This window comes from Tamandua tetradactyla, chromosome X (genome assembly GCF_023851605.1).
Source record: "Tamandua tetradactyla isolate mTamTet1 chromosome X, mTamTet1.pri, whole genome shotgun sequence".
Taxonomy (NCBI): Eukaryota; Metazoa; Chordata; class Mammalia; order Pilosa; family Myrmecophagidae; genus Tamandua; species Tamandua tetradactyla.
The window spans coordinates 164,283,409-164,298,427 of NC_135353.1; the positions used below are offsets into that span (position 1 = coordinate 164,283,409).

Sequence of the window (15,019 nt, forward strand, 5' to 3'; positions counted from 1 at the left end):
TCTCTCAGCTGGAAGGGTACATGGTGAACACGACATCATCTGCTAGCTTTCTCTCCTGGCTTCCTATTTCATGAAGCTCCCCGGGAGGCGTCTTCCTTCTTCATCTCCAAAGATCGCTGGCTGATGGACTCTCTGCTTCGTAGTGTCACTCTCTCTGAATCTCTCATTCTCCAAAATGTTTCCTCTTTTATAGGGCTTCAGAAACTAATCAAGACCCACTCAAATGGGTGGAGATATGTCATCCCCTAATCCAGTTTAACAACCATTCTTAACTAAATCACATCAACAAGGGAGATGATCTCATTACAGTTTCAAACATACAGTATTGAATAGAGATTATTCTACCTTTATGAAATGGGATTTATATTAAAACATGGCTTTTCTTAGGGGGCATACTTCCTTTCAAGCCAGCACAAGTTCATTTTCAGATTTCTTCTCTATCATGTGCACATGCCACCATATATGTAAAGTAATTAAAAATAAATATTAATTATGTCATGTGTTAAAAGCCACAAAATTTTTTTTTAAAGTCACACTGATTTTTAAAATTTTATTATGGTAACATGTATGCAACATAACATTTCCCCATTTTAACCACATTCAAGAATACGAGTCTGTGGTGGTAATTATAGTCACAATGCTGTGCTACCTTCACAGCCATCTGTTACCAAGCCTTTTCCATCATCCCAAACAGAACCACATGATTTTGAAGAAAATTGGCTGCTCTTAGGTCATGATCATTTACAATCTGTTGAGTGATTCCATTTTGTAGGAGGGCAAAGCCTTTATATTGTGATTCTGATAATTTACAGTAATAGTAACTGCAAAATACATCAATTCAATCTGCAGTGATTACATATTCTTGGATGCCTATCGCTGTTCATCAGAAACATTTGTTTTCTATAACTAAAGGAAAAATAAGCAACAAAGGCAGGTTGTACCCTACTTTTTTTTAACTTTGTAAATCCCGCTGATGGAAATTGCACATTTTAGCAATGTTTAATGAGTACTTTAGAAATCTTCAATTGTCTTTAAAAAGAAATAGATTTTGAAGTTGCTCTGTTGTGCAGAGATTAACTACCTATTTTCAGATGAAAAAAATTATCTGTGGAAACCATTTTGAGCCCAAGTTCCTCATTGCAAGGAGAAAATGGGATTTTATAAAGCATGCAGCTGTGCAGATTTGCAAACATTTTCCTTCACTAGTCAGGACCATGCGGAAAGAGTCAGTTGGGACTGCTGCCTTGGTAGCTGACATTTGTGGAAGGTACAATGCAGGAAGCTATTGAGCTATTTGAACCTATCTGTGTATTTTAATCTGGATATTCAATACCAGGTATAGAGAGCATTCAGGCCAATTAATCCTGATCTAATGTCATGTTAGCAATGTATCAGCAGCCTTCCTCTTCCGATTATTCCCTTTGAATTTCAGAATGTCAACTTGAAATTGCTCTTCCATATGTGTTGAATATGTGTTCATCTGGGAGGAAAGATAGGGGAGGCTGTAGGCCTGAATATTCTAACAAGGCATCATTATTTCCTACAGTAGTTTTCTCTGAACCAATCAAGACAACACGGGAAAGATAATAACTTGGAGTACCCAAGAAGATTGGGCTTGAGTTTGTTTCCTCTCCGTCTTTTGGAACAAAGTTTGAACCCACAGCTGGGATGGATGGTCTTCCTTGGTTGCCATGGCAATGTTACAGTGGTGTGGTGATGCTTGCCCGTATTTGCAGAGGTTTTCTCCCCCTTGGTGGTCATTTACCACAAGAGACAACTCTCCGTGTGGAAATGCAGAGCAGTTACTGAGTGGGGGATTATTTTGCTTGATTTACAATAACTTCTTTTCCCATCCTTGGGTGGTCAATTGGGCAAGAGGAATTCAGTCACAAAGGAGACCAGCTTTGTGATTCTGAGCAAGCTGAATTCATATTTGCACTTATGAATAGATACAGGGTGTTTTAATTAGGATTCTACCAACAGACAACAAATTAGCTTACCTTTCAAATGGTGCCCATCAAAAACCACGGCGGTGTGTGTGTGTTTTAAGCAATGCCTTATTTCTTCTCTGATGTGCAATTAGTGGTTCACAGTATCATCATAAAGCTGTGCATTCATCATTACACCCAATTTTTGAGCATTTTCATTACTCAAAAAAACAATAAAAATACAAGCAAAAAAAGAACACCCAAAACATCCCATAACCCCCATAACCCATATTGTTTATTTATTTTTGTGTGTTTTTTTTTCTTGCTCATCTGTTCATACACTGGATAAAGGAAATGTCAGTCACAAGATTTTCACACTCATGTGTTCATACCTTAAAAGCTCTATAGTTATTCAATCATCTTCAAGAATCAAGGCTATTGAATTACAGTTCAGCAGTTTCTGGTATTTCCCTCTATCTACTCCAATACACCAAAAATTGAAAAGAGATATCTGCATAATACATAAGAATAACCTCCAGGATAGCCTTTCAATTCTATTTGAAATCTCTCAGCCACAGAATTTTTTTTTTTGTTTCATTTTTCTTCCCTCTTTTGATCAAGAAGGCTTTCTCACTTCCATGATGCCAGGGCTAGACTCATCCCTGGGAGTCATGTCTCACGTTGCCAGGGAGATTTACACCCCTGGGAGTCAATTCCCACATAGTGGGGAGGGCAGTGGGTTCACTTGTGGAGTTGGCTTAGAGAGAGAGAGACCACATCTGAGTCTTTGCAGACTGACCTGTGACCTGTGCAGGTGCTTTCCTTCAGAACTTATCCATACAGTAAGCTTAGATAAGAGCTCCAGGCCAAAGCATAGGGGCTGCCCTGCTTCTTTCCATACATGTCTCTTGTCTTGGGCATGCATTTGTGGCCCTAGGAATTTACACAGCTAGAAGAATCCCCTCTACCCTAGGAAACAGTTTCCTCACGGTGCTACCCTGTATGTCCTACAAGCCGCAGTCCCTTGTCCCAGGCAGCCACTTGGCTGCTCTCCTCCATCATTCTGTAGGGAGAGCTCTCTGAGCTGCCTCCGCACAGGGCACATTCTGGGATGGTGACTCCCTTAGGCCACAACTGGACAGATTGGGCCAGACCCGCATGCTCCCTCCAGTCCTGGGACCGGGGATCCACAGTGGGAGTGTGGGCCGGCTCTGTGCCCAGCCAGTGAGGGGTCGGGGCCAGGCCAGCCCAGGCACCATGATGTCCTTCTGCTTTTAGGTGGCCGTTGTCTTGATTCGGCATTCACCCTGTTACGGCAATCCTTTATCTGGAGCTTTGGGGAACATGTTTCTGCCAGTTCTGGCTGGTTGGTTGAGGGAGCCCCAAAGCTTCTCATTCCATCATCTTAGGTCACGCTCACTTTTTAAGTTACTCCCTAAGGATGTAATAACTATTCTAATTTCTAGGCATGGTTTTGACTTAGAGGCATCAGCTGATTTAATCCTGGGACAACCTCTCTCTATCTTGCTCTTTATTTGGCCACTCCCCAAGTTGTTTAGACTTTTTCTGGTGCAATCAGTGTAGTAAGTGGAAAGTTTATTATATGTGTATACCAATTTTTAGTTTTAAGCTTTTGGTTTTTCTTTCTCAATTATTAAAAAAAATGCATATGAACCTATAGATTTGTTCAGAGTTATATTCCTCCATGCGTCAGGAAGCTCTGGACAGGCAGCAGACCTGAATGTTGGCATTTTTTTCTAGAGAAGAGTTTCTCAATCTCTTCATATTGACATTTGAAGCTAGATATTTATTTTGTGGGAAACCTGGGGATTCTCAACCTCAGCACTACTGACACTTGGGGCTGGACACTGCTCTTTTGTGGGCTGCTTGTCAGCATCCCTGGCCTCTACCCACTAGATGCCAGTAGCATCCTGAGTTGTGACAGCTCAAGATGTCTCCAGACATTACCACATGTCCCCTGAGTGGCACAGTCACTTTGGCTGAGAGCTACTGCTCCAGAGGAACACAGTTTGGGTAAAGAAATCACTAAAGAGGAATGCTGAGCAGTAATCTACACCAGAGTGACAAGGGAAGGGGCCAACATGGGAGTCTATACAGGGCCCTGGCTTGAGGAAGAAGTTGAAAGGAAGATATTCAAAAGCAGGTGGCCTCATGAACTTTGTGCAGCCCCGAGGCCCTTCCCTGGTGGATTTACTCCCGTGTTATGCTCAGCATGGGGAGTTGAGGATGAGGCCTGGCATTCTGTGTAGTGTTCCCTTTGGAGCCACAAGATTAGACTCCCTTCCTGGAAGTACTAACTCTCGCCAGCATTTACTGGTTATTTGTCCGGCTTGTGGCTCCTTGCATGTAATGACTCAGTGATGGATGTTATTATATTTCATAGTTGAGGAAACTGAAGCACACAGATGCTACAAACCTTGGCCCAGCAGATAGGTGAAGGTCAGGATTGTAACCCTGGAGTCTGCACACTCGGCCCCCACACGGGTAAGCCATCTTTGCATTTGTGTGGACACTTTATTAACTCGGAGCTCCCACCTTCCATAGCCAAATGCAAAGCCCAGAAAATTCCTTCAAGGATCAGACTATTCTGAAGAAGTTGAGCTGTATTAAACTCTGTTAACGTTTTTCCTTTGGATTAGCAAGAAGAAAATAAACACTAAGTCCTGGTATGGTTTTTGATCACTATAGGGCAATACTGGTTAGCAGGCTTTTGTTGTTATTTTTTGATAGAGGCTTCAGGCCTGATTTGTCAAGGTAAACGTTTCATGCTCCAAATGACCACCCACTCCTTTCTTTCTTCTCGCCTGGCCCTTTTCACTGTTCACCACTCCCAAACCAATCCTGCTCCTTAAATACTGTTTATTTTCTAGAAGAGAGTCAGGTGTTTCAGATGAGGCCAGGATAGATTATTCCCGGCAGGGAAGTATTTTTGAATAACTAAATGTCAGCCAATGTCCCCTGCTGATAAGGCTTCCACACCAAATAGGGCAAACGAATTAGAAGTGAAATCACAAAACGATAAGTAAAAACTCCAATTAACAAGCTTTCATGGCAAACGTAGGTGGATGACTATTTTTTTAAAGCAATATGTAGCAATACAAGATACCACTGTGGTCCAGAAATGTGGAAAATTGGTTGTAATGGGGTTTTCTCTTGTGATTCCCATGCTAAGCCTCTCACAAAAGTATCTCTGTTTTTAATATATCTTGGTCTTAACCTCAGTCTTGGTATTTTCAGTTATTGCTCACTACTGAGGGAGAAGCTTCAGATTTAGGAGAACAGCTAATGTTTTCATTTTTCCATGGATTTGCGAGAAGAGGTGGTCAATTTGACACTGCTTGCAAATAAAATGAGCAACTTGACCTTTTTCCCTTCATAGAATTTTCTATTGGAAGAAATGTAGTTGTGCCTCAGGAATGATGAATGATACAATAGCTATATTCAAAATGACAGCAATGAAGAGATGTTTGATTTAAAATGTCAAGTGGCTGAGATGGTGCATCTCTCCCCATGTATCTTCTTACTACAGGTAAACCCGGGGCGGGGGGGGAGCAACAGGGGTGTTCTGTGTTGGTGCTGGTGGTCTTTATTGGCCCAAACACAAAATAGAAAAGAATGTAAATATTATCTAATGTTTATAGGCAGTAAACCACCCTCAGGGATGGACGAAAGTTTTGTGAGCTTTCTCTTGTTTGTTTTGTTCGGTACTGTTTTCTTTCTTTTATCTTTCCATCAGCTTAAACCTTTGGCCTCTTCCCAGATCTAGGCTGAAACGTGGATGGTAGGTCTGAAAATGCATGACAGTTCCTTTGGTGCTGAATATAGTTTCTCAGACAAGCAGAAAATGTAATTTGTTATTTAGACTCTGGATTAGTCTGCTTTAAAGGAAAACTAGAGGGGAAAATGCTGTCGGCGTCTGCAATTTGGCCCGAGGAAGAAAACAGCACTTCTGCAGCACTTAGACAGTCCCTAAACAAGATCACAGTTACTGAATGCTTGGGACATGGCTTGTTAGGAGGAGTTGAAATTTCTGTTTTAATCAGCAAATCTGCTTTATTTCATCTTTTGTTTAAAATCTTTGAGTTAATAGCAATCATTCTTCTACCTCAGGAAGTAGTTTATAGAACAATGCTGCCTAATAAACTCTGTGATGATGGAATGGCCTGTCCAGTGGGAGAGGCACTAGCTACATGTGGCTGGTGAGTGCTGAAGATATGGTTAGCGGGACTGAGCAATTGGATTTTGCATTTTATTAAAATTTTCATGCATTTCTACTTATATAGCCATCTGCATGACACTATGTTGGATAATGCAGGTATTGAGTATAATTATAGTCAGTACATATCTATGAGTTCTAATATTGCACTGTGTTACCACCCTACATATCTAAAGTTTGCTTTGGAAAATGCTGCAGCTATTAATGTCATTGTCTGGTGAATGAAGACTACTTCCAGATAATTCTTTGAACCTCTGCCCTCAGTGTATGCTATCAAGGTAAGCACTGGAAATTAGCTTCTTAGCTTGTATTTTCCTCTGCACTTTTTATTAAGTGAACTGGGAGGATTTTCTCATTAATTGGAGTTGTTATTGATTAAGGCTAAGCTCTTCAGACTGATTCAGACCCTACATAATTAAGTGTAAGAGAGAAAAGAAAAACACAGTACCTCTTGAAAGCCCCAAAGTGATATCAGATAATTAAAAAGTTTTAAGTCAACAGTCCATTTCTTGGTTTTAGTGTATTATGATTTCCTTCCATTATCCATTCAAATGCATACTACATTGAGCAGTTGAGTAAGCCTACATTTTAATGAATTTTAATGAAATGCTGTTTGTGTCCATTTCCATTTACTGTGTCACACCATGGGATGACAGTCATGTTGGAATTTTGTTGTTTGAAGCCATCTGCCACAGTGGTGGAATCAGGGAGGAAAAATGACCTCCAAATGACCATGGAATTTCCAAAATAACAATCCTGAGGCCCATGCATTTCATTTTATTAAGGAGCATGTGTTTATCAAATAAGCTACGTATCAGAACATATAACTATACAGTTACAAGAAGAAGAAAAATCAGTAGCCAATAGCAGAAAGGAACAGTGAGAGCAATAGGGGAGTGTTCGGGAATTTAAAACAAGTGTAAGAGCATTATTACCTCCAGCACAGCCCCTGGTGGGTGTGCATAAGTCTCATTCTGGACCCTCAAGAAGATGTTACGTTGTGATTAAGATACTTTGTCAACCTTCCAGTTCAAGATGGCGGCTTAACAACGTGCGCGTTTTAGTTCGTCCTCCAGAACAACTGCTAAATAACCAGAAACAGTATAGAACAGCTCCTGGGGCCACGTCAGTGACCAGACACACAGCGTACCCCAGTCTGGACCAGCTGGACCAGCTGCGAGCCCCGCCCCCCAGAACGCAGGGAGAGTCTGCCAAAGTTAATGGTACCACATCATCTTATGCTGGTGGGACCTGCAGTCAGATAAGCACCACATACTGGGCAGGATAAGAAAAACAGAGTCCAGAGACTTCACAGGAAAGTCTTTCAACCTGCTGGGTTTCACCCTCAGGGAAAACCGACGCAGGTGACTCTTTCCTCCTGATAGGAGGCCAGTTTGGTCTGGGAAAATCTGTCTGGGGTCTATAATATCTAAGTAGACCCTCCTAAGTGTGTGTGTGTGGGGGAAAGGCACCACACAAGCAGGGCAAGAAACAAGAAAACAAGAACTGAAAAATTCTCCTCTGTTAAACAAAACTTAAGCTAAAGGTCCAGATAAAGCTGAACGGAATGTCAAAGAACAGTAGACAACAAATTCATCCAGCAAGAAAACCCTAGATAAAAGAAGTGAAAGCAATCTCCAGAATAAACTAATTAAGGTAATTAAATGCCTAGCCGCCAGCAAAAAATAACAAATCACACTAGGAAAATTGAAGATATGGCCCAGTCAAAGGAACAGACCAACAATTCAAATGACATACAGGAGCTGAAAACAATTAATTCAGAATGTACGAACAGACATGGAAAACCTCATCAAAAACCAAATCAATAAATTGAGGGAGGATATAAAGAAGGCAAGGAAAGAACAAAAAGAAGAAACTGAAAGTCTGAAAAAACAAATCACAGAACTTATGGGAATGAAAGACACAGTAGAAGAGATAAAAAAACAATGGAAACCTACAATGGTAGATTTCAAGAGACAGAACATAGGATTTCAAAACTGGAGGATGGAACATCTGAAATCAGACAAGAAACAAACTATAGGGAAAAAATTGAAAAATATGAGCAAGGTCTCAGGGAATTGAAAGACAATATGAAGTGCATGAATGTACGTGTTGTGGGTGTCCCAGAAGGAGAAGAGAAGGGAAAAGGAGGAGAAAAACTAATGGAGGAAATTATCACTGAAAATTTCCCAACTCTTATGAAAGACTTAAAATTACAGATCCAAGAAGTGCAGCCTACCCCAAAGAGAATAGATCCAAATAGACATACTCCAAGACATTTACTAATCAGAATGTCAGAGGTCAAAGAGAAAGAGAGGATCTTGAAAGCAGCAAGAGAAAAGCAATCCATCACATACAAGGGAAGCCCAATAAGACTATGCGCAGCTCTCTCAGCAGAAACCATGGAGGCGAGAAGACAGTGGGATAAAATATTTAAATTATTAAAAGAGAAAAACTGCCAACCAAGAATTCTATATTCAGCAAAACTGTCCTTCAAAAATGAGGGAGAAATTAAAACATTTTCAGACAAAAAATCACTGAGAGAATTTGTGACCAAGAGACCAGCTCTGCAAGAAATACTAAAGGGAACACTAGAGACAGATACGAAGACAGAAGAGAGAGGTGTGGAGAAGAGTGTAGAAAGGAAGTCTATGAGTAAAGGTAAAAAGAAGGAAAATTAGATATAACATATAAAATCTGGAAGGCAAAATAGTAGAAGAAAGTACTACCCATGCAGGAATAACACTGAATGTTAAATGGATTAAACTCTCCAATCAAAAGACATAGTCTGGCAGAATGGATTAAAAAACAGGACCCATCTATATGCTGTCTCTACTCAAAGGACACGAGGCCAAGGACACAAATGGACATTTACACACCAATGTTTATAGCAGCATTATTAACAATTACCAAGAGATGGAAACAGCCAAAATGTCCATCAACAGACAGTTGGCTAAACAAACTGTGACATTTACATAAGATGGAATATTATGCAGCTGTAAGACAGAATAAAGTTATGAAGTATGTAACAACATGAATGGACCTGAAGGACATTATGCTGAGTGTGATTAGCCAGAAACAAAAGGACAAATCCTGTATGGTCTCACTGATATGAACTGACATTAGTGAATAAACTTGGAATATTTCCTTGTAACAGAGACCATCAGGAGACAGAAATAGGGTAAGATATTGGGTAATTGAAGCTAAAGGGATACAGATTGTGCAACAGGACTGAATATAAAAACTCAGAAATGAACAGCACAATACTACCTAACTGTAACGTAATTATGTTAAAACAATGAAGCTGCATGTGAGAATGATAGAGGGAGGAGGGCTGGGGACATAAATGAAATCAGAAAGAAAGATAGATGGTAAAGATCGAGATGGTATAATCTAGGAATGCCTAGAGTGTATAATAATAGTGAAATGTACAATGTACAAATTTTAAAAATGTTTTTGCATGAGGAAGAACAAAGGAATGTCATTATTGCAGGGTGCTGAAAATAGATGATAATTAATACTTTAAAATGTCACCTTATATGTGAGACTAAAGCAAAAAATGTTTATTTGTTACAAAATTTATATTTTGACTAGAGCATTTTCTAATATAACTCATGTAGATAGTTTGATTGAATGTCATAAGTACTTGGAATCTCAGGTAGGACATGAGATTTTGTTGGTTTGTCCAGAGTGATGCCCTGATGAATCCCAGAGTGATTTGATCAGTGAGTAGAAAAGTATTTGCAAAGTCCCCTTTGGGAAATGGTGAGAATGGGGGAAAACTCAACTTCCCCAAGTTGAATTCTTGATATTCTCACAAGCAATGTGGACAACCAAAGCTTGAGCCCCCAGTCTTAGGGTTTGTTCATATGAAACTTAACCACAAAGGATAGGTTAAGTCTACTTAAAATTTAGGCCTAAGAGTCACCCCCAAGAGAGCCTCTTTTGTTGCTCAGATGTGGCCTCTCTCTCCAGCCAACATGACGAGCAGTCTCACTACCCACCCCCTCTCTGCATGGGATATGACTCCCAGGGAAGTGGACCTTCCTGGCAACGTGGGACAGAGATCCTGGAATGAGCTGAGACTCAGCATCAAGGGACTGAGAAAAACCCTAGAATGAGCTGAGAATTAACATCAAGGGATTGAGAGAAGCTTCTCGACCAAAGGCGGAAGAGTGAAATGAGACTAAGTTTCAATGGCTGAGAGATTCCAAACAGAGTCGAGAGGTTATCCTGGAGGTTATCTTACACATTAAGTAGATATCACCTTGTTGTTCAAGATGTAGTGGAGAGGCTGGAGGGAATTGCCTGAAAATGTAGTGCTGTGTTCCAGTAGCCATGTTTCTTGATGATGATTGAACAATGATATAGCTTTCACAATGAGACTCTGCGAATGTGAAAACCTTGTGTTTGATGCTCCTTTTAGCTACTATATCAACAGAAGAGTAGAACATATGGAATAAAAATAAATAATAGGGGGGAACAAATGTTAAAATAAATTTAGTTTGAAATGCTAGTGGGAAATGAAAGCGAGGGGTAAGGGGTATGGTATGTATAATCTTTTTTTTTTTCTCTGTTATCGTTTTATTTCTTTTTCTGTTGTCTTTTTATTTCTTTTTCTAAATTGATGCAAATGTACTAAGAAATGATGAATATGCAACTATGTGATATTAAGAATTACTGATTGTATATGTAGAATGGAATGATATCTTAATGTTTTGTTTGTTAATTTTTTTTAATTAATAAAAAAAAGTTTAAAAGAAAAAGATACTTTGTCGAATGCGGTAGAACAATGCCCTTGTAGAAGACTGCCATGAAAGTGATTAGAGTAAAAACCACGAGTTTAGGCATTTAATGGGCAAGTTTAATTTACTTGTAAAATTAAGTTATATAGTTTACCTCTCATTCTACAGTGAATAGGTCTTCCAAGTCCAAAGACCTGATGTTCTTCCTGTCATTCAAAATTTGATTTAAATATTTTTTGCGTGTATTTTTATCTTTATCTATAATATACATGTATGTGTGTATGTATATATACAAAGAGTGAGGAAACCATCAAGGACCAAGAGGCGTTCCATCTGTCCACTTCCTTCTCCTGGCCATGAGATGGCAGCCACAGCTCCAGGCATCTCATCCTGAAGCAAATAGATCCAATGACAGAAGAACACGTTTTCCTAGCATATATTTTTTAAATTAGAGGGAAATCATTTTCCCAGAGGCTCCTTTTCTTCTCTTCCTTTGCCTTCATTGTTCAGGTTCCATCACACACCCATCCCTAAACCAGTCATTGGCAAGTGGACTAGAGACTGGAATTGGCTCCTTAATTGGCATGGATGAATCACCTTCGCTCCCTGGGACTGGGGAGAAGGGTTCATCTCTCCAGTGCTCGTGGAAGGCTCACTGCTGGGATTACTTCAAGCTCTGCCAAAAAGGAGGGGAGGTGTGGAAAGCTAGTTAATGATCTCTGCCATATTGGCTGAGCATTTTGTGTGTACCGCTGTCATTAGTGTAAATGCAATTAGGCCTTCTCTTGTGAGCGCATTGTATTTCCTTGGTAGATTGTAGATTCTGTAAGGATGAGTACTTATTATTTTCATCAACACATGAAACAGTACTTTGCCCGAGCGGGTATTTAATAGGTATTTACTACGTTGATGAGAATTGACCCATGAAAATTGATCAGAAGCTTTCTTCTTTTTTTATTGAATCTGAATTCTTTATAGTCACGTTATTTGTTTGAATATCAACACCCTCCCAGTAAAGCTATGTTTATTCATTCCGGAAGATGATTAAGCAGTGTAAGTTGTAGAGGTGCTGCTATAAAGTTGCCCTCGGTGCTGTGTTATATAAACCCTACGAAGACTGTTTAAATTCTGTGTGGGTGCAGGAGGAAAAAAGGATTCAAAGATAAATATAAGTGGGAAAGAAACCTTGTTTTGAGTCCATTATATGCATTTGTTGACATTTCAAAGGCTCTGCAGTCGAACTTATCATGCTAAAAGCTTATGAAGTAAAAAAAAGGTATATAAAAATTTTGTGATTCTCTGTTTGAAGCTCCATTTAGTAAAAGTTTACTCAGGAAAACTAATTACTTCAGTAATTTTAAGTTCAGTACATTATTATACATACCACATAATTTCATTTAAAAAAAAACTTTTCAGTAGAATGAGATAGAAAGACCAAGATTTTGATTACTAATGTGATAAGAGGTATCAACCCAATGTTCCAAGTCCTAATTTGTTTTGTAATGTAAACCTTTTCCAAGAGTTTATCTTTTTCATTGTAAAAATTACTCCATTTGACGCAGGGCCAGCAACTGTATATATTAATAATTTTTCACTTTATAAACCGTTATAAGTGACGTATAAACTTCCTGTTTAAAAAAATTTTAATCGAATAATTTAAATTTCATCTAAGAAGAAATATTGTCCTTATTTGCCTGCCAAAAGGTCAATTGGTAAGTTGTAAATGAACTGTTCATACCTTGGTCAAATACTCATTGGTTATATTTTTTCTCAAGTGATAGGATATATTAAGATTAATTCAACAAAAAGACATGGAACATTTTTAAAACATTTTATTGTCTACTAATGGTAACTAATTTTAGTAACAGAATTTACTTAGTAAAGTAAAGGCACAAATCTCTGTGTTCTTGGGTGATTCCTAAACACAACTGAAATATCTAACTTAATTCTTCTATCATTTTATGATCTCTTAACCTGAAAAAAATAATAGAAGGAGCAATTAAAGTAATTTACAAATATTCCTAATAAGTATCATATACAAGAACGTGTGTGACTTCAGTTTTGCAAATGAAGTGTCCAGCTATTTAAGTTGAACCCCATATTCTCAAATGTTTCTTGTTTTCTCATTGTCTTTAGATATGAAGTGTCCATGGACGAGGCCCCTCCCTTTCCATTTAAAAATAAAATGACCTATTATTTTAAAATAAAATAATAATAACTTCCTTTCCACAAGTACTTCTTGCATACTGAGCTCTGAGCTAATCACTTTATTTTCTGTTCCATAAAACAACTCTAAGGAGGTCCTGATATTTATATTCTATTTTTTCACATGAAGAAACTGAGGTGGGTTGTGTGTGTGTGTGTGTGTGTGTGTGTGTGTGTGTGTGTGCGCTGTGTGGTAGGGGTCACATTTCATTCTTTTCCATGTGAATATGCCATTATCACAGCACCATTTGTTGAATTTTTATTTATTTATTTTTCTTTTTGGAGTGCATGGGCCAAGAATCAAACGTAGTCTCCTGCATGACAAACGAGAATTCTACCACTGAAACTACCTGTGCACCCCCGAAACTGAGTTTTAAAGATTATAATCTACCTGCCCAACGTCACCTTTCCAGAAAATTAGCTTGGGCTAGGTGTGAACACACCAATAAGTCCATGGCCTTGATTCTTCGGAAATAGAAAAATCAATGTATTTTTTTAATTCTTTCTTTATTTTTTTAGCAATGTACTTTTTTATACAAAGAGAGAACAAATATCATGTTATAGATTAATCAGCTAGAGGCACCAGATGATTTAGGGTGTGATCAACTGTCAACAATTCTGTCCCATATTGTCCGTAAATATACATATAGGTATGACACCAAATAGGCATATAGCATCATTTCTTATTGGGAAACTATGGTATTTGTACTTGCACAGAGCCTTGAAAATTATCTGATCCAGTCACCTTCCCCCATTTTAAAGAAGAGAAAACAAACACTCTGCAATTTGAAGTAACGTGGATAATGCCATTCTCTTTCTGGCATTGTGGCCACAGTTCCAGGTCATTCCACCTCACTCCTTCCTTACTACTTCTCAGTAGCAAGGCATCAGTAGCATGTGTGGAATTACATAATTTCACATGCATCAAATGGAGGGTCTTGGATACGGATGAGGGTCATCTCAGTGCCTCTTTCTCAGTCCCGTGATGGAAGGAGGTTTTGTGCTGTAGCGTGAAAAATTTGTACTAAAAGGATTCTTCCAAGCACTGACTAGGAATTTAAAGTCTTCCTGGTTTAGCTGCCTCCAAGTTAGAATAAAGTCCATCTTGCACAGATAATCTTCTCTTAGGTCTTTAAAGAAATCTCAAACTGTATTAGTTAGGGTTCTCTAGAGAAACAGAATCAACAGGGAACACTTGCAAATATAAAATTTATATTAGTGTCTCACGTGACCGTAGGAACGCAGAGTCCAAAATCCACAGGGCAGGCTGCGAAGCTGATGACTCCAATGGATGGCCTGGATGAACTCCACAGGAGAGGCTCGCCAGCCAAAGCAGGAATGCAACTTATCTCCTCTGAGTCCTCCTTAAAAGGCTTCCCATGATTGCATTTAGCATCACTAATTGCAGAAGACACTCCCCTTTGGCTGATCACAAATGGAATCAGCTGTGGATGTAGCTAACGTGATCATAACCTAATCCTATGAAATGTCCTCATTGCAACAGACAGGCCAGTGCTTACCCAATCAGACGAACAGGTACCACAACATGGCCAAGTTGACACCTGTCCCTAACCATGACACAAACCTACCTTTCTGAAGTAATTAAGTTACTCTTTTTGTATCCTTCAGGGCAATTCTAGCCTATTTTTGCTAGACCAACCCTTGAATAGTAAAGAGAATTGATAGTCTTGTATAGTGTTGCTCTTAAAATTAATGGGTTGTGGTAATGTATATTCTGGTTGAAATTCAAAATAATTGTGGAATTTGAACCCACCATAAAAGCTGTCTTTACTCTTCATTCCTAAGCCATGTGGACAAACTCATTTACAATACGAAGTTACGTCATATGACTTGGACTAATAGAATCATCAGCTTGTAACTATTGCAATTTTTGGCCCTGGAGT

At 39.0% G+C, this 15,019-nt stretch overlaps 1 protein-coding gene across 1 annotated transcript in view; it reads left to right on the plus strand.

The window, feature by feature from the left end:
- The window catches only part of ARHGAP6 (Rho GTPase activating protein 6), a 588,162-nt gene that overhangs the window by 433,810 nt on the left and 139,333 nt on the right, over positions 1–15,019 (plus strand). The window lies entirely within an intron of this gene.